This window comes from Sturnus vulgaris, chromosome 8 (genome assembly GCF_052056855.1).
Source record: "Sturnus vulgaris isolate bStuVul1 chromosome 8, bStuVul1.hap1, whole genome shotgun sequence".
NCBI lineage: Eukaryota > Metazoa > Chordata > Aves > Passeriformes > Sturnidae > Sturnus > Sturnus vulgaris.
In genome coordinates this window covers 3,981,876-4,009,712 of record NC_142250.1, presented here as the reverse complement: position 1 = coordinate 4,009,712, position 27,837 = coordinate 3,981,876, and the positions used below count along the sequence as shown (strand labels likewise).

General features: G+C 47.5%; 1 protein-coding gene across 4 annotated transcripts in view; it reads right to left on the bottom strand.

Annotated features, from left to right (window-relative positions):
• Positions 1 to 27,837, bottom strand: part of SGMS1 (sphingomyelin synthase 1) — an 86,076-nt gene that overhangs the window by 43,867 nt on the left and 14,372 nt on the right. For all 4 annotated transcript variants that reach the window (XM_088168733.1, XM_088168735.1, XM_014882267.2 and 1 more), the window contains one exon: positions 19,424 to 19,539. The gene's annotated coding sequence lies outside the window, so the exon portion shown is untranslated. The remainder of the gene's footprint in view (positions 1 to 19,423; positions 19,540 to 27,837) is intronic.

The window sequence follows — 27,837 nt, the reverse complement described above, 5'->3', positions numbered from 1 at the left end:
CAAAACACATCTGGAATTGAATCTGGCAAGGTATGTGAAGGGTGCCAGTGAGGCCAACCTTTGGGAACTGCAGGCCCCTGAGGCCAAAGGGGAAATCCAGACACAGAAGACTTATCCTCAGCAGAAGAAGATGAGGTTAGGGGACAGTAGGCTGGACATACTTCATCTCACGGGACCTGATGGGATGGATCCACGAATGCTGAGGGAGATGGCTGCTGTCACTGTGAGGTCACACTTGATGAACTTTGGAAACCACTTCCAGTTACCTGAAGGACAAGAGGCTGATCAGGAATAGTCAGCATGGACACATGAAGGGAAAAAAATCCTGCTTCACCAGCCTGACCTCCTCCTATGACCTCCTCCTGGGATGAAATAATCTCAATGGATGAAGGGAGTGCAGAGGATGTTGTCTGTCTTGGCTTTGGCAAGACTTTCAATGCTGGGTCTTCTCACACCCTCAGGTGAGCTGGCAAAGTATGGGGCAGCCAGGAGGGCAGGGAGGTGGGTGGAAAAGTGGCCAAATGGCCAAGCCCAGCAGGGAGTTTACAAATTCCAGCTGGAGGACAGACACTTTCCACGGATTGATATGAGAGCCAAAATCATTCAACCTCTTTTAGTGACACGGAGGATGCACAGAGTGTGACTTTAGCACTTTGCTGGTGACCCAATAACTGGGGTGAGTGGCCAGTACACCAGATGGTCACAATGCCACTTGGATGAACTCTAAAAGGCAGGAGCAAAGGGCGAGCAGGGGCCTCACGGTGTTCAAACAAAGGAAAGGCAGAGTCCTTCCTTCACCTGGGGGGGAGTGGTCCCAGGAGCCAGCACAGGCTGGGAGCTGACAGACTGGGAACAGCTCTGACAAGCAGGACCTGTGGGTCTGGATGACAGCAAGTTCCTAGGAGCCAGCAACATGCCCTTCAAGCAAAAAAAGCCACCAGCATCCTGAGCTGCATCACAAGAGTGACCCTTCCCCTCTACTTAGCACTGGTGACACCATTCCTAAAGTGCTGGGCCCAGTTCTGCACTCCTCAGTGGGAAAGAGACATGGACACACTGGAGAGAGCCTGGCAAATGGCCCTGGACTAGCAGCTCTGGGTGACCCTCTCTGACAAAGTGACTTTCCAGAGGTCCATGCCAAGCTCAGCCAGGCTGTGATCCCGGGAGCCTTCAGCCAGTTCACTCTCACACCCTGGATATCATTTATGATACCCGCAGGAATTCAGAAGCAGCACCTCAGCCCTGTCTAAGGCACAGTCCCACAATGTCACAGCGCTGACAGGTCACACCCCAGCTCAGCAGGAACAACGGACATGTGCCCTATCTCACTCCTGAGGTGAAGATGTGAAGATTCAAGCTCCCAGCCCTTGCTAACTCACCTTGGCTGTGGTTTGACTCCACTTCTGCTTTCTCAAAGTGACACAGGGGTCAGAGATGGGTAATGTGAACAGACCAGTCAGCAGGTGTTTCATCACTCACATTCCATAAAGATCCCTTACAGTCTCCATCTCCTGAATTTTGCTTCCCTTTTGCCTTTTTTTTCCCTCAAACATCACCATTGGGATGAATGCTTTAAAAAAAGTCCTCAGCCTCACAAATTCTGTTACAGCTCTAAAATCTAGAGGATGATTATCCTCTATTATAACAGAGCAAGAAGAGTCAGACATGGATATCATTTAGGTTTACAAGCCAAAATCTTCATTAACTTAGCAGATAACTACTTCTTGCTGCAGTAAAACAACAGAAATGCTAAAGTTTTTCTATTTTAAGGCCAAGAGATAAATTAAAGTTGTAATTTCTTTAAATCTCCAACATTCCCTGTTCCCACAGCTGGGGGTGGTTTGGCAAAAAGAGGCCAAGTGTGAGCCACCAGCAATGGAGGGAAGTACAAAACTGACCTTACATATCAATATTTCACCCCAAAAAAGAGAGACAGGGAAGACTCCGTGCAATATCCAGGTTTTGTCCAAGAGCTCCCAATAAAAAATATTTCTCTGTAACTGTCAGTGCATTTGCCTTGCCTGGTTCTCAGTTTAGCACACCTCCTCCTCCTTCTCCTCTCTTTGGGAATACACTGGGGGCCGAGCAGGGACAGGGAGAGCCCAGCTGGGCTCTGCTGTGGTGGCAGCCAGGGCACTCGAGGTCTCTCCACATAGCCAAAAAAAAAGGCACCACTGCAGTTTCAAACTGACTCCCTGCAAGCACTGGTTCACAGGGATTTAAGGCCATCCACAGTTCTGGATTCTTGCCACAGGTGTTTTCCCAGTGTTAGCCTGCTGTCACCAAGTCCAGATGCCCCACCTTACAAGGGACTTCCGGGGTCAGGTGGCCCTGTCCCAAGCAGGTGCATTTTCTGGCAGGGTCTATGACTCTAAGCCATACCATGGTTTCATCCAGGAGCTTGGGAAGATTTCTAAGGACTGTTCCACTTGTGGATACCAAGATGGATTCCAGCAGAATGAGAAAGGTTGGGCAGGGAAGTGTCTGAGAGCAGCCCTGGAGAAGGACCTGGGGGTGCTGTGGGTGAGAGCTGGGACCCAGAACCCCCCCTGTGCCCTGGGCTGAGCCCCCAGTGTGGGCAGCAGGGGAGGGGGGGATTCTGCCCCTCTGTCCCTGTGCTCAGGTGAGACCCCACCTGCAGAGCTGCCCCAGCCCTGGGGCCCAGCACAGGAGGAACCTGGAGGTGCTGGAGAGAGCCCAGAGGAGGCACCAGGATGATCAGGGGGATGGAGCAGCTCTGCTGGGAGAGCTGGGGCTGCTCAGCCTGGAGAAGGGAAAGTTGTGTGGAGACGTCACAGCTCCTTCCAGGGTCTGAAGGGATACAGGGAAACTGGAAAGGGATCCTGCATCAGGTACTGGAGTGCCAGGACACAGGGAATGGCTTCCCAGTGCCTGAGGACAGGAATAAATGGGATATTGGGAAGGAATTGTGCCCTGGGAGGGTGGGCAGGCCCTGGCACAGGGTGCCCAGAGAAGCTGTGGCTGCTCCTGGATCCCTGGAAGTGTCCAAGGCCAGGTGGACTTTGAGGCTTGGAGTAGCTTGAGACAGTGGAAGGGGGTGGCACTGGATGGGCTTTAAGGTCCCTTCTAACTCTTCTGGGATTCCCTGAGCAGGTGCAGAAACAGGCAGCCCCAAAACAACAGACATTCCCTGCAAAGATCTGCACAGGGGCTCAGATCCTCAGATCACTGTTTTGTCTTTAAAATTCCTGCAGCTGTGAATATGAAGACCAGACCAGCATCTCCAAACATCAAAGCAGCTCCTCCTGGGGAGGCTGAGAGCCTGCCTTGCCTTGTGGCACTCAGGGCACACCACAAACCCCACTTACGTGGGACTTGTCTCTTGGGCAGCGTGAGCTACTGTTTCACACTGAATTAAACCCCATAAAGCAGAACCAACTAAACACAGAAAGAACTTCTCTGGACTTGCAAGGGAAAAGAGAGGCTGCTAATTACAGCCCAACTCAGCTCCTCACTGCTAGCAAAGCATCACCAGCCCTGTCTCTGTGCTACCCTGCTGGAGGAGAGTGGCTCCTCTACAAGAATCACAGCTGGAAGGTACCAGCAGGTTCCACCTGGCATTGAAACCCAGAACAAACCAAACCAACGTGGAATCAGGGATGCTGCAAGTCCAGCACAGTGCTATGAGATCCACCCCAAGGATCCTGGGACGCTGCTGGCAGAGTAAGGAACAATTGGCCAAAGTTTCAGGGAACCGGAGAAATAAAAACACAGGCACACACATATGAAGAGAAATAATTATATATCGAAATTGCACATTAATCCAGAGGCAGCCAGGACTCCATTTTGCCCCAAAGAATCAGATCTGGGTATTTTCTGAGTGGTTCTGAACAAAAAAAAAAGCAGGAACTGAAGCACAGGGAACATCCTTACACTAACACTGAGGGCATGAATGATGACCAAACATAAAACCAACACAGCACAGCCAGGCTTTTCATTACAGACTCACCCAAAAGGAACCCCAATAGAGTTTAGGATCGTTCATCTGGTGACAAAAGGAGCAGTGTTCCTTCCCCAAATACACCATGTAACAGGACAGTGCGACAGAGACAGACACAGCAGCTCTCCCTCCTGCCTAAGAAAAGCTGTGGGACTTTGTGTGGTCAATATGTTACAAATTCAGGAACATTTTGGCACAAAAGACCTCCATTATTCATTAAACACTTGCAATACCAAGATATTCCCCCTCTAAGTCACCGCCCTTGCTTAGTTGCTCTTGCTGTTATGAATGTGACTCTTTGTTTATACAGCAAAAGACTGGTTTTGGTACACTACTAAATAAAGGAAAATTCAAATTTCCACATCCATCACGCAGCTCTAAAATAAAACAGGAAAAAACTCACTTTGTCTTCAGCATCCCAAAATGGACCAGGCTTTCCAGGGCTTTCAGTGCTAAATGAAAGCTGACCGTAGAAAATTCCCTTGTAAATGTTTATTATTCTAATTTTAACCTCTGGATATTTTTAGGGCCAATAAAAAAACAAGATCAAAACCCAAGAGAGCAAATAATCCACACAAGGATTCTCTCCTGTCTGTGCTGGTTCAAAAGTCATTCTGAGATTTAGGAGTAAGAGGGGTATTTTTATTTTTAAACCTCTGTTTAATTTCTTATACTGAGAGTGTTAAATCCTACCATGATGTCAGATCAAAACAAGCCTCTTAGAAAGGAAGGGATGTGGATTCCCATGGGAAACACACTGTCCAATATAAATACCTCACCATAACCCACTGGGCAGCAGAAACCCCTTTTTAATTCACCTTTTCATGGTGAAAGGAACTCAAGGAACACAGGAATACCTTGTGCCAATACACTCTGGGCAAGCACTTCCCCAAGCTCTGCTGGATCCAGCAGAGCTCTTTCATCCATCCAAACACTCCAGAAGTGCTCAAAACACCTCTCTCAAGCCTTAATTGCATCTTTATGCATCCAAACCAGATACACTGTCATGGTTCCACAATAATTTTCATGCCCAGACCCACTCCTTCAGCTTCTACCAGGGGAACAGACCACAAAATCCTTGTGGACAAGTGTGAGAGCAGCAGCTCAGGCCAGACTGTGCAGCTGGTGTCACCTGCAGAGGTTCATCAAAGTGGCACAGGGACCACAGCTAACCCAAAATCTCCAGGCAGAAGCACAAACGCAGATCTCCAGGACAGCAGCTCTGCTCTTCTTTATTGTCCTGCCCACAAAGATAATCCCTTAGGTGCAACCAGACACCCTGCACTGTGTTTTGGAGAGTTACTAAGAGAAGAAAAAACAAACAAACAAACAAACGATAAAAGCCAAAATTGGCCAGTCCCCGGGCAAACAGCTGCCTGCAGGGATAAACTCCACTTGCAGACAGCACTGTGCTGGTGCCAAAAGGCTTTCCCCAGTAATTCTGACCTTTACTCCATGGCCAGCCTTGTCCAAAAAAAAACCACAAAACTTTGAGAAGCATATTCCTGTGTCTCACAATTCTGGCACTTCTGCTTGTGTTGTAGCCTACAGTCTTCTTCCAGATTATCATCAATCCAAGCAACAAATCCATAATTTAGCTGTTTAGCATCCCTCTCCACCCTAAAAGCTCACCACACACTGAGGAGACTTTCATAAGCTGAAAAATGCACCTTCCTATACCTTTGGTGGCCAATGGTCCCTCAGTTTGATCTGCTGGTTTTGTTCCACCTGCTACAGGATCTGGCATTTCCTTGTCAAACACAAGCTGAATTCCCTTATTCCAAGTCTATTTCAGGGGGCACATGAAGGCAAAGTGGAGCCTGGAGATGCCCCTGCCTTTGACCTAGGGTTCTCCCCCTCCCTTGTTTTTTTTAATCCATAAACCTACACACCCATCGCTCCAAAAATAAGAAGTCAAAGCAGAAATAGGCCTACAATACAGCAAAAAACCCTTAAGCACATCATCAATACAAAAGCACTTTCAAACATAGAAATTCAAAACCTCAACAGCACCCACCAAGTGCAATAATGAAATCTTTAAATGAGCCCAGGTCGATAGACAGGACGCCAGTGAAGTGACCTGCGTGACAAGTTACAGCTGTTTGTTGGGGGAAAAGTGTCACACAACTGCTCACAACACTTCTCATTCAGCTCCTCCTTTTCGTTTCAGATCTCTGGATTAATTTAGCTATTAATCACAGTTCTCTCCCATCTCCAGCTTTTCTGACTCACACAACAGGTCTACGACTTTTTAGCAGTGTCACAGTAGCACCTTGCATATGATAACATGGAGGAAATAGCTTCTTGTTAACCATTCCAAGGGTAAGAATCAGCAGGAAAAGGCCATTGCAGGCACTTATGCTTATGAAACACTGATAACAAGAGAAGCAGGCAAACCTGGAGGTGAAAGGCAGCAGCCAGCCAGGCTTGCATTGGGAAAAAGAAGAAACCTGACACCAAGACAGCTCAAAGTTTTTAAATCTTACCTAGATGAAGGCAGTCATCCAATTATCTTCCTCTTAAATATTCCACACTTACTTACAATGGTTACAATGGCAAATCTCTGGATACAGGGTAACCATCCTATAACGTTCACCCAAACTGCAAAATCATGGAACAATTTGGGTTGGAAGAGACCTTAACCTCCCAACCCCCTGCCGTGCAAACAATCAGTAACTAAATAACAGGCAAAGGACTTTTCCTAAGCAAATTATGCTTAAATCATCATGGACTGTGCAGAAGACACAGGGAAAAAAATTAAAAGTATAAGTTAATAGAGCCTTGCTGCTTCCTGCTGCACGCAGGCTTGTTTTTCTCCTGCAATTACGGAAGAGGGATTTTTTTTTTCCAGCACCACTTTCAGCTGCCACAAGCAGGCTATTGTTTGGATTTAGCCAGGCAGCAGCAGTCCCCATGCAAACCCAGGGCAGCACGATGGACTGCCTGGAACTGAAACGGAACAGAAGGGAATTCAGAGCCGTTAGGAGAGAAGAGAGATTTGTATTAAATACCTGCTTGGAGCAAAGCCAGAGGAAGCACAGCAGAGAAGTCCTGGGATACTTCCCAACATCCAGGTGCCCGCAGGGATGTTGTGCATCAGGTGACAGCTCAGCAGCCTGTTCCCAGCACACATCACCCAGCTCGTGCCCCAAATCCAGGCAGCCCCAAACTGCTCAGACTACATCTCCTGCCTCCTCCCCCGCACACCACGGCATCCTCTCCCATTCAAGAAGTGATTCCCCAGCCCTTGGACACACCAGAATGAGTCATCTGGGTGCACTGGTGCCTTCACTCTGAAAACTCCTGCTCATCCCTGGCTGAGGGACCGAAATGCTGTGAGCTCACTTGTAGCTGTGGCAACAGCAAATGCAAATGCTGCCACACTGAGAAACTTCACCACCGACTCCTCCACTACACGGGGACTATGTGTGAGCAAAACCAGTTTTTTTCTTCTTCCTCCCTGAGGATAAATTGGGTTTGTGAAAGCTGTGCCCTAAAGCAAAAATCCAATCGGCAGGGCAGAGTTAAACCAGACACACATTGCGTTAGCTGTGCTTCAGTGCACACAGCAAACAGGCACAGGAGAGTGTGGAAACAGGATGCAAGAAGAGGTTTGAGGTCTCTCACTGCAAGGGCTCTACTCATTGTTTACCCCTGGTGAGGAGCTGCTCTATTTGCAGCCTGGAGTTTCAGGCTGAGCGAGTCATACCATGGCTGGTTCAATATAACAAAGTTACACTGGAGATACAGACATAGAGGAGAAAATGGCTTTCAATTAATTATTCCCTGTGAGAGCGGGGAGGCCCTGGCACAGGGTGCCCAGAGAAGCTGTGGCTGTCCCTGGATCCCTGGAAGTGTCCGAGGCCAGGTTGGGGCTTGTAGCACTCTGGGATAGTGGAAGGTGTCCCTGCCCACGGCAGGGGTGGGATGAGATGGGATTTAAGGTCCCTTGCAACACAAGCCATTTTATGATTCTATAATAAAACGGTCCATTTTTCAAAAAAATAATCAGAATTCTAAAAAATATCAGCATATCTGAATGTAAAACCATGAGCTTTTCTTGGGGGGATTAAGTAGGATATTTCTAACAAAACTGCAGGCAGTAACTGCATACAGCAACCAGAGGTTAAAAACAACTGATGGGGGTGGTGAAGAAAGGGGTGGGGGGAAAAGCAAGCCTCACCTAACAAGTTTCCAGCAGCAAAACCTGTGTAAACTGCAAGACCCAAATTGCAAATCTAGCTTTGGTGAGAACTGTAGCTCACTCACACAGTATCTATCTGTGGTTTGCAGAAACTTCTCAGACAAGCTTCAATATCCTGAATGGCAAACAAAGAGTAAACTCCCCTTCCTGCATGTTGAGAAGTTTGGGTGGGGAACTTGGAGGTTTCTGGGCTTGGTGGGGGCTGGTGTTGGTTTAGAGCGGGGTTGCTGCCTTGTGTTTTATTGCGCTCGTTGTTTCCCTTTCAAAGGGAAATTTGGGCTACCGAGTGCAGACTATTTTCAGGAGTGAAAAACCGGCAACCTCACCTTCGAGTGAGCAGAGCCGATCTAATCCCACAGGCAGGTTATTCTATCTGGGAGCAAAGCAAACGAGCTAAAAACGAAGGAAAAGGAGAGTTACCATGGGATACCGGGATGCGTCACTTCTCTTGGCTCTCCTGGCGCCACGTGACACCCCAGCCGCCAGTGAAAAACTCAGCAGATGGGATAGGGAAAAAATGTAAAAAGGTCCCTAGATTATAACAAAGTTTAGGCTTTAAAATCTTCTGCTTATGGCTACAGAAATAGAGGCAACAATATTTATCTATAAACCAAACTATCTGTCTATAAATCTATTGCCACCGAGCAGTAAATACACGCTTTCTCTTCCAGCAGTCGTCACCATCCACACTTTTCAGTTCCCTACAGTAAATTTAGTCCAAGCACATGCAGAAATACCGCCCTTGCCATCTCAGAGAGAACTATCACTTGCCTTTCAGAGGAGGCAGAGCAGGTCAGTAGTTTCCACCTTGCTCATAAATACAGAAGCAGCCACTTGACAGCAACAGACACAAGCAGTCAGAGTTCAAGAGAGATCAGAAGAGGGATAAATCACTTGGAATTTACTCTCCAAGTTATTACACAGCCATGCCTTGAGCTGGAGCCCACTGAACCAAGAGTCTCTTTCCATTTTCAAGGTATGGCTGTTGAGAATGTGTGTGCAGCACATCAGTGACCCCACACTTGGGTTTCTACCCCACTCAGACCAGGATCAATTCTTTAACAGCTCCTGCTCCAAGTCTTTCTTCTCTGCACAAAATCCTACAGTAGTCCAATGTCTGAGGATTTCTCCCCTCCTTTTACAGCAGCCAGTTTCTTTCTAGCAGATCAAAACAGCTCTGATTCAAAGGACATTATTCCAACTCCATCCTCCTCCACCTCCCAAAGCCTCCTAACACCCACACACTGCTGAACGTCAAAATCTCCAGGGAAATTCAATCCTTCCATATGGCAGCCAAGCAACCCCCCTGTGTGTAGTAAAAAGTGCCATGCAGTGTAAGGAACCTTCGCCCTCCCTGGGTGAAGGTGCAATCCCAGCGTTCCAGCCCTACCCAAACATTGCGTCAGGCTGGGAATGAAGTGTGCAGGGAAATGCTGGGGCCCATCTGTCTCCAGTGCACCGAGGTAACCTGAGCATTACCCCAGCACCAGCTGGCACACTGCCACCCAACCCACCCGGCTCCCAGCACGCTCCAGACCGCAGAATTTTGGGAAAGGAACACAGCCCAATCAGCCAAGACAACTGCTGCTATCATCTCCTAAACACCAGCTTTTTATCACCTCAATCACTTGCTATTCCTTGCCTGTTTCCCATTACCTACCAAAGTAGGAAATAGTACGGAAGCCAAGAAATCCCACACTTCATCTGCTACTCCAGGTTGTAGCCCCTGTGTTACACAGCTACACAACAGCTGGGTGTTATTTCTGACCTGCTTACAAAACGAAGTTTCGTGTTTCTACAAAAAGTTTAATACAGACAGTGATACCTTTATCAACAAGGGAAATGCAGGTCCTGCACCTGGGGCAGGAACAGCCTCAGGCACCAGCACAGGCTGGGGGGACCCTGCTGGAGCAGCTCTGTGGGGAAGGACCTGGGGGACACCGAGCTGTCCCTGAGCCAGCAGAGTGTCCTGGGGCCAAGGAGGCCAATGGGATCCTGGGGGCAGCAGGAAGAGCATTGGCAGCAGGTCGGGGAGGGATCCTGCCCCTGTGGCCAGCCCTGCAGGCACCTCTGGAGTGCTGTGTCCAGCTCTGGATCCCCAGCACAGCAGGGCCAGGGAGCTCCTGGAGCGGGGCCAGCGGAGGCTGCGGCGCTGAGGAAGGGCCTGGAGCATCTCGGTGCCCAGGAAAGGCTGAGGGAGCTGGGGCTGTTCAGGCTGGAGAGGAGCCCCAGCTGAGAGGGGCCCTCAGCCCTGGGTGTCCCTGTGTGCAGGGAGGGCTCCGAGCAGGGCCCAGGCTCTGCTCCGGGGGCCCAGCAATGGCACCAGAGCCACGGGCAGGGACTGAGCCCAGCAATTCCCCCTGCACAGGAGGCACAACTTCTTCCCTGGCCACTGCCCAGCCCTGAACACATTGCCCACAGAGCCTCTGGGCTCTCCTCCCTGGGGCTGTTCCAGAGCTGTGTGCACACAATGCTGTGCCCTGTGCTCTGGGATGGCCCTGCTGGAGCAGGGAGGTGGCTCCAGGTGCCCTCTGAGCTCCCTTCAGCCTGAGCCAAACTGGGATTCCTCCAAACATTACTTTAGTAACTTTTCCCTGAGCCAGGAGACACTGTCTTTAATAGCTTTTAATAGGATGGGTTTTATCCAGCCTCCTTTGAACCACTCACCTTCCAGCAACATCCTGGAATATCACATAACTGGGCACCACCGAAAGAAAAGCTTTCCCTTTTATAAGGTCGTTGCTTCCTTGGTTTTTTTTTGAGTGAGGAAGGCCTGGGTTCAATCATCTTCTTTGGAAGATGTAAAGCTCCCAATCTGCATAACATTGCTCTCCTCACTTCTTCCCCTCACAGTCATTTTTGCTCCATGCTGAAGAGACAAAGTTTATTTATCTCCTTTTATACAACAGCTGTTCCATGCCTTTGATCACCGTAATCATCCTTTGCTGAACCTTTTTCTTTTTGGAGATAAAGGATTCAGGACATGGAGAACCATGGAGAAAAAGGTGATTTTTAGAATTATTTTTACAGTAGCTTGTTCTGTTATCTACTCCTTCACTAATAATATTTATTCATTTACTACTTTAACTTTGCAGCTATTTGCAGTGAAAGAACCTCCAAATTCAGAAAAAAGCCTCCCAAGAGCAGAACAAAACCCAAAACTAATAATGTTTTTGCATTCTGCCAGTGTTGCAAGAAACAAGCATTAAGCTTCAGAGACAGGAAAGAGCCTGCAAAATGCAGTAACCTCTCAATATCCCGAAACAGATGCTTCCAAAACCAGTGCAGCAGAGCAAGGAATTAACCACATCCCTGGCTGTGCACGTGCCTTCCTCTATTCATCTGAAGATGGTTTTTAATAAATAAAATACATTTACACATCAAATAAATACATACACATATAGCTAGGTCACCTATATTTATTATTTCCTCATTCAGCACCAGCAAAGTGACCCCTAAGGAGGTGCAAAGAAAATGACCTGGTTTTTTATTAGTAACCAATTGCTGCTCTCCAGCCTCACTGACCTTGTAGCACACACCTGATTCCTGCTCAACACACCTGGGTTTCCTCTCTTCATGTGCAAACAGTCCCCACAGTTCTGTGTCATTAATATTCACAGAACACCCAGGAGCAGAGCTGTAGCCTCAAACTTCTGCTGGGACACAGATTTTTTAAATTTTTTTTTCTGCCTGTTTTCAGTATCTCAGATTCACAGGATGACAACACAGGATTGCTTTGAAGTGTCCATTTTCACTCTACCTCAAATTACCACAGAGAAACAGACCCTGGCTGAGCATAAGAATTATCCAGATAAAACTAAACAACCAGTGCATCAACATGGAAAAAATGGGTGGGTTTTTGTCATTTTACAGACAGAGAATGAGCTTCAGATTTACTTTTACAAGGATGGTGCCTCTTGCACAAGCAAGAAGCAGAAGGACACAAACAAAAATTCGATGTTTTATTAAGCTCACTTATCTAAATTTTTAGACTTGCTTTTTGCAAGGCTGTGGTGTAAAAATAAACCTGTTCCTTGGGGCAATTTGTCAGGTACTCCTACTCCACGGTTTTGGATGCTGGAATGGAAAGGAAGGACTTGTGATGAGAACTGGGCTTTCACTGAAATGACCATCTAGAACCCCACCTTGAGAAGAGAGAGAATAAACAGGTCCACAAAAACAGACTTTCTTGGATATTCCACATGGAATTTCAGAAGGATTTCTCCATGGAAAGGGTGCTCAGGCCTTGTGAGGGGCTGCCCAGGGAGGTTTGGAGTGCCCATCCCTGGAGGTGTCCAAGGAAGGGCTGGAGGTGGCACTCAGTGCTCTGGGCTGGGGACAAGGTGGGCATCGGGCACAGCTTGGAGTGGATGATCCCAGAGGTCTTTCCAACCCTAAAGATTTTATGAGTCTATGAATTTCAAGTTTCAAAAGAGTCGTCCCTTGTAAAATTCAAACCACATATCTGTGGGCTGTGAAAAAGCATTGCTCTGATGGGGGCCACTCTTCAGGCAGTCAGCTTGCTGGATGCTCTGTTCCATTCTTTTTCCAGGAAGTCACTTCTCTCCAGACTATCTCTCCACCCCGTTTTCCTGTTGTACAGGGACACCTTCCTGCCCTGTCCATGTCCTCAGGAGTTCTGAGCACAGAACTCATGTGCTGCCTGTGAGCAACCCTGACAAAGCACCGACACAACTTGGTGCTGAGTATTACTGGAGTATAAAAAAAAACCATTTAGAGAAACAGCAGCTACAAGAGAGCTCCTTGCTTTATCTCCTCTGTAAACAGCTTTTAAACTGCCAGCTACAGCTAGGAAGGAGCTGGAGACAGAAAAGACATTCCTGCAGCTGCTGACAGGTAAGTTTATTTGAGTTTCAGCACAAGCATTTAAAGATGAAAGAGCACAACGAGGGTGCTGAAAGACAACTGACAACTTGAGGAGTATGCACTGGTTTTCAAATTGTTTCTGTGATGTAGGGTAATGCTTGTGATCACAGCATTCACTGGGAATTAGATCATCCATTTAGCAGCAAGTTTGCCTGATCAACTGTCTGGGGACTTCAAACAGATCAGCAAAAGTGCAGAGCTGGAGACAGTGCCTTAGTAGTCAGCTGCCTTCCCTGAGAAGCTTCACAGAGACCAAAACACAGGCAGGGAAATCATAACAGAACATCAAGAACAAGCTGAGTGCTGCCCCCGAATTTGGGAAGCAGCACTAGGGCAGGGGACTCCTGGCACTGACCACCAGGACCTGGGGAGCTGCCTCAGCTAATCTGGATCAGCACCCACAAAACACCTGAAGCCACCCCGTTAACACATCCTGATAATGACACAGCCTTTGTGCAAAGCCTGTCCCTCACCTTTCTGCCTTCCTGCATGTGCCACACACAGCTCAGGGAGCTCCCCAGGCTGCATCAGCTTTCCAAGCAACTCTTAGCAAAGCTTGGGGAAATGAGTGATGTGTCAGTGTCTGGAGATGGCTGTGAGGATGCTCCACAATGCAGGGTAGGGTAGGGAGGAACGTGGAGGTGGGAGCATGCTCTGGACAGAAGGATATTTAAACCTGCCTGGATGTAGCTGGGATGTACACATGATTTGAACAGCTGGGACAGCCACACAGGTCTCTGGTGATAGAACAGACATCCTCTGCTGGGACGACAAAATCCCTCAGCATGTTCATACCAAATATTTCACCCACCCTTTGCTGTGTATTTATCCCTGCAAAATACGTGAGATGTAACTTTTTGTCTTCTTAAGTAGTACACGAAAATGTGTCAAAACAGTTGCTGACAGCCTTTCAGCTCCTCACTGGGAATGGGGACAGCACAGGCAGGGCATCACAGGCCAGGAAAAAAAACTTTTTGTCTTCTTGCATCTTGCAAAGAGAAAAACATTTAAGGAGTGAACTGAAACAGAGCATCTTGTCCAAGAATCCCAATAACTGTATTATCTGCTAAACAGTAAAACTGCAAAAACGTGGAATCATTTTAAGCAAGTGCATCTGTCATTAAAATAATGAACAAATGAGTCAGTGCTTGTCCAGTAAGAGATATGTAAAACAATCACAGAAAGGTTTGGGTTGGAAGGGACTTTAAAGCCCATCTCATCCCACCCCCTGCCATGCCCAGGGACAACTTCCACTATCCCAGGCTGCTCCAAGCCTCAAAGTCCAACCTGGCCTTGGACACTTCCAGGGATCCAGGGGCAGCCACAGCTTCTCTGGGCACCCTGTGCAAGGGCCTCCCCAGCCTCCCAGGGAACAATTCCTTCACAATATCCCATCTATCCCTGCCCTCTTGCACTGGGAAGCCATTCCCTGTGTCCTGGTACTCCAGACCCTGGCCCAAAATCTCTCTCCATCTTTCTTCTCAGCTCTCCCAGGTACTGGAAGGCCACAATTTGGTCACCTCAAAGCTTCTCCTCTCCAGGCTGAACAATCCCAGCTCTCCCAGCCTTTCCTCCCAGCAGAGCTGCTCCATTCCTCTGATCATCCTGGTGCCTCCTCTGGGCTCTCTCCAGCAGCTCCAGGTCCCTCCTGTGCTGGGCCCCAGGGCTGGGGCAGCTCTGCAGGTGGGGTCTCACCTGAGCACAGGGACAGGAGGTTTAATTCGACACAGAAACACAGCCTGTTCCATCCATCTAAGGACTGAGGCTGGGGGAAAACAACTGATTAACAACCCAGCTTCCCAAAAGGCACAAACCCAGGGGTGCTGCCCTCAGTCTGTGGCTCCTGAGGTGCAGACCAAGAGGTCCCTTAAATCTCTCAGCGTGGTTTGAATACAGCTCTGCTGATTGCAAAGAAAGCAGAGAGCAAAACAAGATTAGAGCTCAGCAAGACAGCGTGCCCCTCGTGAATCCAAATAAACAAGACATTTTGAACTATTTCCAGCATGACTTCAGCACAAAACAACATTTGCACGTCAGTGTAATAGCTGATGTTTTAACTGCTTGCTAAGGGAGCAGTCACGCACTGCAGCCCTGAGTTCAGCCACGGCTGCTCAGCCTTCAAAGGAAGCAAAAAGAGCTGCAAAAGAGCAGTGCTGCACTTGAAAGCCTTTCAGAGAAGCACTAAATGTGTTTATGCTCACTCTTGAACCCAAGAACACAAGCTTTGGGTGGATGATGAGACACTTGAAAGGAGCTGGGATGGCAGCAGCCATCAAATCCCAGCTGAAACCTCACAGGTTCGAGAGTCAGGGAGAAAAAGGAGCCAAAGCCAAGAGGCACAAGTCCAGAGGATGCAACACAGGAGGGAAAACCCATTTTCCCTTTGAACCTGTGCAAGGACTGGTGACACACCCTCACAGGAAATCCTATTACTGGGGGCTCTAAGCCATGAATCAATCCCAGAGTCATTCAGAGCCTGCCTCAGGACAAAGGAACAGTCAGATGCTAATTCAGGCCACAAAGCTGGAGAGAGAACGTTCCCTCTTTGCATTAAGGACTAATCATCAGTAGGTACAGCCTATTTTCATTAACTGCAACCATTTCCTACTAGCACATCCTTTCCATTTTCCAGGAAATACGGGAGCAGCTACATGTCTGAAGGCAAATAAATTAGGAGACGAAGGAAATTATCTACACCACCCAGAACAAGCCAAGACATTGAATAAGCAGCTAGAAAATCTACCAAAATCCAATTTGATTGATCCAACAAATTGAGCACAGAGTATATAAAATCTCTGCTCCAAAATTCCATTAAACTTTTAGTTTTGTATAAGTGCCAAAGGTATCATTGCCTGGAGAAGCTGTGGCTGGCCCGTGCCTGGACGTATCCAAGGCCAGGTTGGACGAGGTCTGGAGCAACTTGGGATGGTGGCAGGAGTCCCTACCCATGGCAGGGGGTGGGACTGGATGGGCTTTAAGGTCCCTTCCAACCCAAACCACGGATTCTATGTTACTTTCCTTGGAGTCTTCCCTCTTTTCCTAGTGCACTATCACTCCGTTGCCATGGGAGGAGGCTGCAGCACATCAGACTGGAGTCAGGCACTCCTGGGGGATTGCATGGATTCACCCTTCACTCTTCTTGCTCTTAGAACACAAACTGTGGACTCAGTGTTTGTACCAAAACCACTCAGGCACATCCTGCAGCATCCTCTTAACATCTCCACTTCCCTGGGATAGTTTTGATGAAAGCATCTGGAAAAATGTGGGAGGAATCATCAAACCATTTAGGTTGGAAAAGACCTCCAAGACCACTGAGTCCAACCTCCTCAGTCAGCAGCAGCTTCAAGCTCAAGCTTGCAGCAAAACAAAACAAAGGTGTCACTTAAAAAGCCAATTTCACAATGAAAGTGTGGCCTAGAGAGGACACATAAAAACTAGATGATTCATAAATTCCCCCCAAGGTGCTTTTACATGCCCTTGACAACACTCAGAAAACAGACATCACTTCTAACCAAGACTGTTTGACATTCACTGGGTGGTGAGTTTTTGTGGTTGATGGATTTTTGAGTTTGTGGGATTTTTTTTGGTGGCGATGTTTTGTTCATTTTCTATTTTAACATCTGCTCTAGCCAACTGTTGCCCACTTAACTGGGAGATCTCACTACTGAGTGTTCTGCACTGGAATTCACTGTTAACCATTCCAAGCCCTTGCTGTATTCACACACAGTTCTATTCCTATAGAGCAAACAACTTAAGCAGGGATATTTTCAAAAGGCTGCACATACGCTCTCTTCCCATGGAGCTAAATTTGGTAGGTATGAGCATACCTGGCTGTAACAAGCTGAAACAAAAATCACTGAGACCCAGAAACTGAGTTCCAGGCATAAACCCCTGCTTTCCACTGCTTTAAATAGTCCCTGTTACACTGTGATTATACAGCAATCAGTGTTTGCTTTGCTCTCTGAGCCCAGGGTTTCTCCTTCATAGCCCCTGAAATTCAGGTTTAAAACAGAATTCAGCAAGCAGCTCTGTCAAGCACATTCCGTGCCAAGCTGGAGGATGAGTATATTTATATAACAAAAGGCTTCCTGGATTATTTTAAGGCTCAAGTTCTGCAAAGGGAACAATTGATGAAAGGGATGTTTTTCCTTTGTTTAAAAAAATAATACTCGTACCAAGAAGAAAAAAAGCCATTGAAGAGACAGCCTTGATATTCCACTGTGAGATCCCTGGATCACAGCAGAGTCCACATGCTCTCTGACCCCAGGAGTACAGAAGGTATCTTGTCACAGATTGAGATAAATACAGGAAAAGCCAGAGGTCACAGACACCAAGGCACCTGCAAATGAATATCTGCACATAAATCACAAGCTGTGCCACAGAATCCCAGAATCCCACTGAGGCTGGAAAAGCCCTCCCAGCCCATGGAGCCCAAGCTGTGCCCCATGCCCACCTTGTCCCCAGCCCAGAGCACTGAGTGCCACCTCCAGCCCTTCCTTGGACACCTCCAGGGATGGGCACTCCAAACCTCCCTGGACAGCCCCTCACAAGGCCTGAGCACCCTTTCCATGGAGAAATTCCTCCTGCTCTCCAACCTGAGCCTCCCCTGGCACAGCTTGAGGCCGTTTCCCCTTGTCCTGTCCCTGTTCCCTGGCAGCAGAGCCCGACTCCCCCTGGCTGTCCCCGCTGTCAGGGAGTTGTGCAGAGCCAGAAGGTTCCCCCTGAGCCTCCTTTTCTCCAGGCTGAGCCCCTTTCCCAGCTCCCTCAGCCTCTCCTGGGGCTCCAGCCCTTTCCCCAGCTCTGTTCCCTTCCCTGGACACGCTCCAGCCTCTCCAGGGCCAGCCCAGAGGATGGGCCCTGCCCTGGGCAAAGGGAAGAACCCAACAACACAGACCCAACCACACCTGGTTTGAATCTTTTCCATTGAGCACAGAGCAGAGCAGCCTCCTTGCACTGCACCTCTTGATGTTCAACCCCGATTAAAGGTACATTAAACTTTAAGTAATAGATTCCTGCATTATTCATCACAGCTGTGTATTGGATGCAGAGCAAACAGAAGCTGAATCAATACTGTGACAGGAGCTTCGGGTGTCTGCTCAAAGTGTCTCCTGCTCCCAGTATTGATGGACTCGAAGATGGGTGGGGAAAGTAGGAATTTTTCACAACTGCTGTAAAGAAGCCTTGATATTACAGTTTGTCCAGAACAGCTTTGACACAGAGGCAGCTTTCAAAGAGCAACAACTGCAAAAACCTGTTCATTATTCACCTGACCTGTGACACACAAAAAAAATAATTTCCCTCAATTTCAGCAGCCTTGGAGTTTAGTCACTGCATTTTTCTCAGGATTTCTAGTGGTATTTCTTACAGATTCTGTGGAAAGGCCATCAAACATTAATTATACAGCCTTTGAGATCCAGAGAGATGCTGTATTGGGACAGCCACAGTAGAGGGGCTAAACCCAAATTTTCCAAAGACAAATGTGCTCAAGGCATCTGCAGGGAGAATTCAGCTGGATTAGAAAGAATCACAACTGAAAGCTGCTTTTCTGCTCTGTCTCCCACCACAGCCTCTCATAATCAGCCAGTTAAGGCTCACTAATATTCCAGAACATTTTCAGGACAAAGGCAAAAGGTTTCCCAACTAGGAATGGGAAGCATGAGAGATTTGGTTCACTCAAGGGGCTGGACACTGGGGCTGCACACAAACAAATAACAGATTTTAGAACACTCTTTCTCAGAATCTTTACACCCAAAACTTCACTCTTATTTTCTGATTCTCACTACATCTTCCTTCTAGCTCTTCAATCAGTCATGAAGCTTTCCAGCACGGATCAAACCCAGCAAAACCGTGACAAATCTTATGAGATGCCTTTCAGCAAATGCTCACACAGCTTCAAAGGATTATTGAAAAAACAAAAACACAACCACAGGCAGCAATAAAGGGCATACACTCCATTTATTCTCTCTTTGCAGGTCATTTATGTATGTCAAAGCCAGAGCTGGGAACAGAATACAGGTATTTCAGCCCCCACTCTGGCTGTCTACACAATGTATCACTCCAGTTTCCACAACAAGGACAAGTATTTCCTTACAAGCAGGGTTTTGGGAGCATTTATCCACAATTTACATCTTCAAGTTTTGCTCTTAGTTATCCTTCCCTGGAAGCAGGCAGAAGGAATTGATTTAAGGGATCTTTCACCTGTCTTTCCCTAAGATTTTACAATTTAATACTGAAGTTATACAGTTCGTGAAATATCCAAAATGTCCAAAACAAGAACTTGCTCCAATTTGGATCACAGTAAGTACTGAATGAATACACCACTCCAAAACACACGTGCTTGAAAATGCAAAATGCAAGATGCACTGACCTACCTGAAATTGCTTTTCTATCCAGAGCACTCAATGCATCAGGTTAGAAGCTCATTTTGAACAGGAGAGTCAAAGCTCAGACCTGCTGCTGGCAGCTTCTCACATAGTCATGAGAGTCACTGTTAACAAAACACCAAACAAATAAAAATAAGGACATTTAAGAGGCAGAACTAACAGCAAGCCTTCATTAAAGCATCAGGAGTTGTTATAGTGTGAAGATGACCTCAAGGTCTAACAAGAGTTGGGATAAACAGGAAAGGCCATGCTAAAATAGAATAATGGAATGGTTTGGGTTGGAAGGGACCTCAAAGCTCAGCTCATTCCACCCCTGCCATGGTAGGGACACCTTCCACTACTCCAGGGTGCTCCAAGCCCCATCCAATGTGGCCTTGGACACTCCCATGGATGGAGCAGCTGCATTTTAAAATTAGGATTTCCCAAAGCACTCAGAAAGAGAAAATATCCTTGTGTCCAAACAGGCTTAGATGAGGTCTGGAGAAGACCACCACCCCCAGAACAACGTGGATTTGTTTACCACTGCCAGAAATGGGCTGCTGATCACCCTGCTACACCCAGAGCACCTTAACTACAAAAGCAATCCAGAAAACTCACGGGATAACACTGCCCCAGCTAAAGAAATAAGCCTCAATGTTTTCTTTGAAGGGAGCTACTGAAGTGACCCTGGCTCTGAACTCAGCATCACACAAGGTGCAAAGGAGGAAAGGTGCAAACTTTTTCTGATAGTCTCCAAGATAACCATGATCATTTAGGAGAGAGAGGAAGAAACAAAGAGAAGCAAAACCAAAATGCTTGTGGCCAAAATCCTCAGGTGGCAGCACCCAGGCACCAGGATTCTCCCTACCCCTGTGCCCACCTCTTGCACAGCCAAAGAGAGCCAGCAGCAGCACACAAACCACTCATCCTGCCTAGGAAGCAAACCCACTCTTCATCCCATCCCTCCTGCCTCCAAGGGAGACAAAAGCAGGGTGGAGATCTGGAATAGAACCAGCCCTGTGCAAAACCAGAGGTCCTCCACTCCATTCACATTATTTAGAAAACTGCAATTCATACATTTCCACTCAAATATAAGCTGGGGGGGAAGGAGGGATAAATAAATTGAATTCTGCTTGTTGACAAAAAACCTGTCTGCCAGGAAACAAGCAAGGCTGAAAGCCTAGCAATTCTGCTTTCTTGGGACTCCTTTTAGCTACATTTAGGATTGCTTGGAAATTTGCTTTTGAGTTTTTACATTGCCTCACCTTCAGGAGTAATGCAGCTGAGTGCTGCAGGGAGGGGGACACCAGTCACCTCAACCAGAAGACTCTTCTGTGCCACAGGCAGAAAGCCAAACAACTTTTGTCCATCTGGACAGAGCCATGGAAAAGCCAGGGAAAGCCTTGCCTGCCTCGTGTCCTGCCTGCTGTAGGATCATGAGGCGTCACTCACTCCAGGAAAGCCCTGTTTCCAGGAGTAACTGGCCATTATCTCACAAGAGCAGTCCTCCCAAACTTACAACACTCGCTTATCTGCAGCTTCCTGAGTCCCCAAAAGCTGCCTGAGTGCTGGAGCCTGACCCAGGAGTAAGCCAGCCAGGGAAAGCTCCATGCCCTGCGTGCCCCCTCTTCCAGGCATGATAGCTCCCATGGATCCCAGAGCACAAACTGCTGCTCAGACATAAACACACGTTTTTGATGAGTGAGTTGTGAATCAGCAGCATTTGCTGCGAGCACCACAAGAATCCCAAGATGCTCCCTCCCTGCTGCAGCCTCTTCCTCTCCAGTACAGGGCACACAGAGCCTGCAAAGACACGTTTCCTGCCACATCCAGAATTATTTCTGGGCTGGTGAAAAGGCAGGAGGAGCAATTCACAGCGACAGTTTGGGTACTAGCAGCTATGCTGACAGCAGGACTGCATGGCAAGGTTTGATTAGAGCTCTTTGCTGTCTGTCCTGGGGCACACACAGCACTTCTTTGTGTTACCTGCTGAGCTCTAACATTGGTAACACACTTCCCAGAAATCAGAAGGTCTATCTTGTCCAACTCCATGAGCCTGTATGCCAAACTCATCCCTCCCCTGAGGGAGACCCTTTGCTTGCAGAGCACTGGCTGCTGCTCTGCTGGGGCACGAGCTGCAGGTTCAGGGCCCTGTTTCCCTAAACTCAGCATCCCTGTGGAAAGGGCTCAGCTCCTGGAGTTGCTGAGTGATGCTGAGCCGAGACCAGCCCGCTGTGATGTCAGCATCTAAGGTGACAATGCTCAGCTCTGGCTGTGCCATCCCTTGCTCTGACAGCCACAGTGTTTCCTTCGTGCAGGAGCAGCAGCTGAGAAGAAATGTGGGATGCTGTGAAGATTAATGGGTGAAGTTACCGCCAGCCTTGTTCTCTGTGTCACAACACAGCTCAGAGCCACCAGGCAATAGGACCCAAACACCTCCAGAGCTCTGCTGGCTTATTGCCAGAATATTCCCCATTTTCCAGCACCTGATCTAACACTGCCCCCAGCACAGCCTGCAGCAGGCTCAGGGTGGGAGCTCCATCACTGACTGATACATCTGGAGATGTTACAGCCAGTGGAGACCTGCAGGATTCCCAGAGAGAGCATGTGATTCCTCTTATTAATATTCAGATGTTTTCCATCTGAATGGTACTGTCATCATGTGGAATTACAAGCAAACCAGGATTTAGGACAGTTAAGTGGCCACATCTGAGTGCTGAGGGCCACTTTTGGAGACTTCACAGAACTCCTTGTGCTGTCCATCAGGCAAGCTGTGGAGCTGAAGATTCTCCTCTGTCTTTTCCTTCCCACATCCACACAAGCAGCACCGTGGCAAAAGGAGCAAGAGCAGGCTCTTGTCTTACTTTCTTATTCCATTTAACCAGCAAGGATCAGGAATGTCTGTGAGGGCTAGATTAACCAGCTGAAGACTGCTGCTTGAAGAAGGCACCCCCATGACTGAGCAGCATCTTCATTTCACACCCTGGCGTGGAGTATTTCCATATTTCACTGGGGTTTTTTGCATCATTTCACCAGTACTGAAGTACTCTTTAAAACACTCTGGAGAAATCCAGCCTAAATAGATCACTCACACAAGTTCACCAACCCCAGTTTGCTTGTGGATTGAAGAAATCAAATTAACTGATTTAGAGACATTGTAAGGGATTTTGAGAGGACGTTTAACTGATGTCTAAGATGTCATTTTAATCCTCCTCCCAGTTAATTCTTCGAGCACAGGGAGCTAGTAAAATTTGTGGTGCAGCCCTTACACAGAAAAACATCTCCACAGGCTTGCTAATCACTGAACTATTTTGCAAATTGTTCCTAATCTACAGTTGCTTGTCTCTGCTCTCTTCCTGCAGAGACAATAAAATCATCCAGCTAATAGCAATGTGGAAGGGAAGGAATGATCCTCATTTGGTTTAAGTAGACAGATCTGCACTAGGGAAGCACTAAATAGTGCAGTGATGAACCCAGGGAGGCAGCCCAGAAACATCCCTTCCATCATCTGGGCATGGAAAGCTGGTAGGAGACCTGCCAGCACGATGCATACTCATTCCTAGCGTCCCAAAAAGTGAAAAAGTTGTTACCACAACCAACAGCAACATAATTATGTGAATTAGTAGGATTTGTTCATGGGATTACTTTTTATTTTAGCTCTTGCAGTGTCATAGTGACTTGAATATACCCAACCTCTGCATCAGGCGACTCTCTCTCTGTTTCCAAAACAATCATTCCTGTTTCCAGACCTCCTCCCCCGCCTTATCCTCATTTTTCCAAAAAACACCTTCCAGGGCACATTCCACAAACCTGGCCCCACTTCATCCTGCTTATTATACTGTTTAATTTAACCAATCAAACTGGTGTTTGGCATCTCATGAACCATTTTCCAGGAGGATGGGATGAAAGCTGAGGACTCCATGACAGGCGTGGTCTACATGCTCCTGATGAAGAGATAGAGAAATGGTTCACCTTGACCTGTAGATAACGTCAGAATTCCCACTGTACTTAAATCCATGACTTCACAACCAAAAGCTTCCCTGTCAAGTTATCCACTCATTCAGAAATAAGCCACAGCAGTTTAAACTTCCCATTTTGCAAGTGCCCTGAAACAGCAGGACCTCCGACATATCCCTCATTTTAACAGGTAACAGGTTTTAATAGCTGAGACTCGGCCACTGCAAAGACAGAAATCGTAATAATTGCTTCGGAAAAAAAGGTCTTCATGGATCAGAGAGTTGAGAAACCACAAGATTTCTAAGTTTTTAACATCAGAACAATTCCTACGAGGATGAGACTTCACTAAGTGGAACATGACTCCTGCAGAGCAGTGCTGTGATGGCCTGGGAAGGAGGAGAGAGGCTGCTGGTGCTTCCCTGCAGATCCCAAAGGGAGGACAGGCAGACAGAGTCATTTACAGCCTGCAGAGCCTACAGGAGAGGAGCAGGGCACCAGCCCAGACCTGCTGGCTGCTCTTCCAGCCCCAGCAGGGTTAAGAGTATTAGTTCAAACTCAGGAGGAACATGATCCTGAGCTGGTGACTGAATGTCTCCTTTGTCGGCTGCCCTGCGTCACCACAGGCACGGAGCTCGCTCCAAGGACACGTGGAGCACGGCCAGTTCCACAAGGATGCTGTGGTTCTCCTGGCCAGGGAGGCCAGGGGATACTTCTCAGGACAGCTAAAAACAACCTGCTCCGTGAAGCACCCTGAGAGCTCCAGCGAAGTGGGGAAAAACACACCTAAACACATTCTGCTCAAATGGCAAATACCTCACAATGTGCCCCAGCAGTTTTCCCCAAGTTACTGCAGCAGTTAAAAGATCTTCTGAGTATAAAAAATGTGCTGCTGTCACTTAAATTTATAAAGGAGGCTTCTTTGAGCTCTTAAAATATCATTCCATGTGGGTCTCATCTAAAGTGAAGATTTGCACAATAATTGTACTGATATCAGACCAGCAAACTTCCAGGCATGCAGCACATGGGCAACTATGCCATTCTAACCTTTGCAATTCACCTTCCTGCCCAGGAAAACTCCATCAAAGAAAGGCTGGGAAAAGGGAAAGTATGGCCCCTATGGCACCTCTGGGAAGGAGTGATTTTGCAGATTCCCTTTGGTGCTGCCAACACTCGATGAAAAGTCAGGGGTTTGCCTCCACTATTACAACCCTCAGAGTCAGTCATCCCAAGCTTTAGAGTTTTCATTTCCTTTATAGCCTTATTGAACAGAAAAACCCCAAATAAGCAAAAACACAGGGAGGAAGCAAAAAAACCACTACCCAAACCCTAACCCTCAAAGCCACTCAGCTGTAGCAGTTAAATCAATGTTTAGGAGCAGCTCAACTGCCCCAGACAAGGCTCTGCCTGAGGCTTTGGCTACTTTCAGCTCCAGGAGCTTGCTGAGCATGGATTTAGTAACCCTTTGGGAATGCCTCACCCCAATTGCTGCTCAGCTTTCCCCCACTCCCTGCAACTTGATCCCACTGAAACTCTTTGTATCCATAACATCATCTGGCAAAGACTCGGACACTTCCCTACAGAGAGGAGTCTACTTGCCACTGCCCACTCCTTGGGGATTCCAGTTCCTGCCACATCCCACCTTTCCCAATCAGAGGGGGTGCAAAGAAATCCTTGTTTCTGGCTCCCAGGCCACACAGCTATGTTTGCATTACTGCCTAACAAGCTGGGAGGGTTTGCTCTCTCACAGACACCTGGTTGGGAAAAACTCTTCCCCTCTGCAGTAACATGTGGGAGAGGCTTTAGAACTTCTTTACTGTAAAATAACAAATAATAGAAATGTGCTTCTCCTCTGGAAGCAAAGCAGACTTTACCTCCATGATCCTAAGACGCCACACTACAATTTTCCAGCACATTTCTAGCTGCTCCTACTTACCCAGCAACATCCAGTGGAAATTTGTGGGAGAAAAGCGGACTGCAGATTGTTCCATAAATAAAAAATAATCTGGTTATGGATGCCAGTAATTTTTCATACAATAAATGGCTTGGAATGTGATATGCCAATCAAAAATAACGTTTGGATATGACACATTGCCCCACTCCATCCCACTCCTGGCCATCAACTCTGTTAGAGGTCCTTGTTCCCACTGCACTTCTCCTGATGGCTGCATTCCATTCTGGGGGTAAAGGTTGCCTGTAAGCATTTTAAACAGTATGTGAAACGCTTTGTTTATCCAAAAATATTTTAGCTCTGAGAAACATTAAAGCAAGATGTAGATTTCGGCATTTGCACAGCAAAGAGCTGCAACTCCTACAGATATTGCCAGAAATTTTTTTCCTTAAGGCTTTCCAGCTATGAAAGACTATTTTGTTAAAGCAAAGGTACAAACAAAAAGTGTAATCTCTTAGTAATGTCCTGCAAAGGGTTGTTACAGCAGGGTTGAGGATGAAGCAAGGCTGTCATTTCTGTCTTGCTCACATTTTTCAGAGCAGATAATTGATCAAGCAGTAGGAAAAATCTGAGGGTGCAGCAGGGAAACCCAAAACTTATGCGGTCTTCCCCAGCAAGCAGCTTCAGAAAACCACTATCAAAATAAAGGGAGTTTCCCTGCAGCCTGGCCCACAATTTCCCTTGCAGGAGTGAAATCCAGCCAGCCTGCAGATCACCTGCTGTCCTCCAGTCCTAAAATAGTCACACCCACCTAAAATACAACTTTGCCCCAAGCACTCAGCAAGGCTGTTGTTTAAGACAAGAGGAATCAACCACAGTGGTCACCAGAGGCAAAAGCACGACAGTCAAACAACAATCACAGTTCAGCCCATCCCAGTTATCCCAGGGGAACAGGACTGGAAGACAGGAATATTAAGAATGTTATTGCCTAAAAGCAGCAAAGCAGCTGCTCGTTTTCCAGCTCAAAGCTCTTCTCATTTAAAGGCTGCTGTAGACAGGAACCCTGTTTCAGCAGAGGAAATAAAATGTGCTGGACCCTGTTGCCAAGGCCAGGCTACTGAGCCTGGGGAATTCTTTCAGAGAGGGCAGGGGACAATTATCTCCCACTCTTATGGTTCTGGAGCAGTTATCAATTAGTGCATTTTCCTGTGCTGTCTCCTTATCTATCTCTACAGGCTCACCATCCCAGAGCTCTGGGTCCATGTTTTTCTTGGGATATGGTTTTGTTGCTTTCCCCCTGTCAGGGAATTCCCAACCACCAGCTGGTTCTGCACCAGCTCCTTACATCCATACACTTCCTAATTAATCAACAGGCTTATCTCTTTCTACTGCAAAAGTAGAATCAACCAAGTATAAGCAGAAAAAAACCCCACATGGACCTTCACTTACTCCTACTGTCTTTCAAGCTCGAGTTTGCCTGGTGTGATTTTAAACCAGACTTTATCTCCCATTTTTTTCTTGCACCTGGGAGAAAAGTAGTTACACTAGGCATGCCAAGCACCAAAATTAGCTGATTTGCCTAAATGCAACACATCAACCCAACTTCAGCACATCCTGAGGTACAGACTACAAAACCAGCAAGTCACATAAGATCCTCAAGGCTTAGTTTAAGGAAAATTTAAAAAGGGGGGGAAAGAATTGTCTTACACCTCTGAGAGCACTGGAGGGGCAGAAAGGCAGGCTCATCATACACCAAAAGGCTCACACAGCACCGCCAGGTTTCACAGGGCCCTATCACCTTTAAGGAGATCCCTCTCCCCCTTTGTCCAAAGACACGCCTTCCAGACCTGTGGGGAGAGGATGCTTAATTCTGAAACACATGGAATGCCTCATGCCAGAGGCACCAGAGCTGGGGCCAGCTGCCAGCTGAAACAGAGATTTCGGTCCTTGCTGCCAAAGCACAAAGAGCAACAGGCAAAGCTGCCCTGTACTGATGAATTTAATGGCAACACTAAAGCAGACAAAGAGGTTGGAATACAAAAGTGACCTTCAGGCCTCACTGTCCACTCCATTTCTTCTCCAAACACCAGTGAAATGACACAACTGTCCCAGTTAGTCCAATGAAGTCATCAGTCTACCACAGGCAGAGCAAACCCCACTGCAGTGCCCTCTGAGTGGTTACAACTGGTGACAGAGCAGTTTATGGCCACCTCACCTGAGACCTTTCCAAGCCCCTGCAGAGCATGGCAGCACAGCAAATAAATCTGTTCCAGTCCCTTTCAGAGATTTATAAGGGTATCCTCACCTCAGGGAAATTGTAACAACCATTTTGCCTTCTCCAAATCCTGCTTTTTAAAATTTGGAGTCTGCATTAACAGCAGGCCAGAGAGCAGAGGAGCATTAGCTCAGTCCCAGCTGGGTGATGACAGCCTGCACTGCTCAGCCCCAGCTGGAGTTCCCTGACCAGAAGAAAGTCTCAGCACAGGGGACACACACAGCAATAAAACCTGAAATCAGAGGTGCTGTCTCATTTCCCACTCCTCTTCATAACACTATTTTTAGGTCACACCTCCTGATG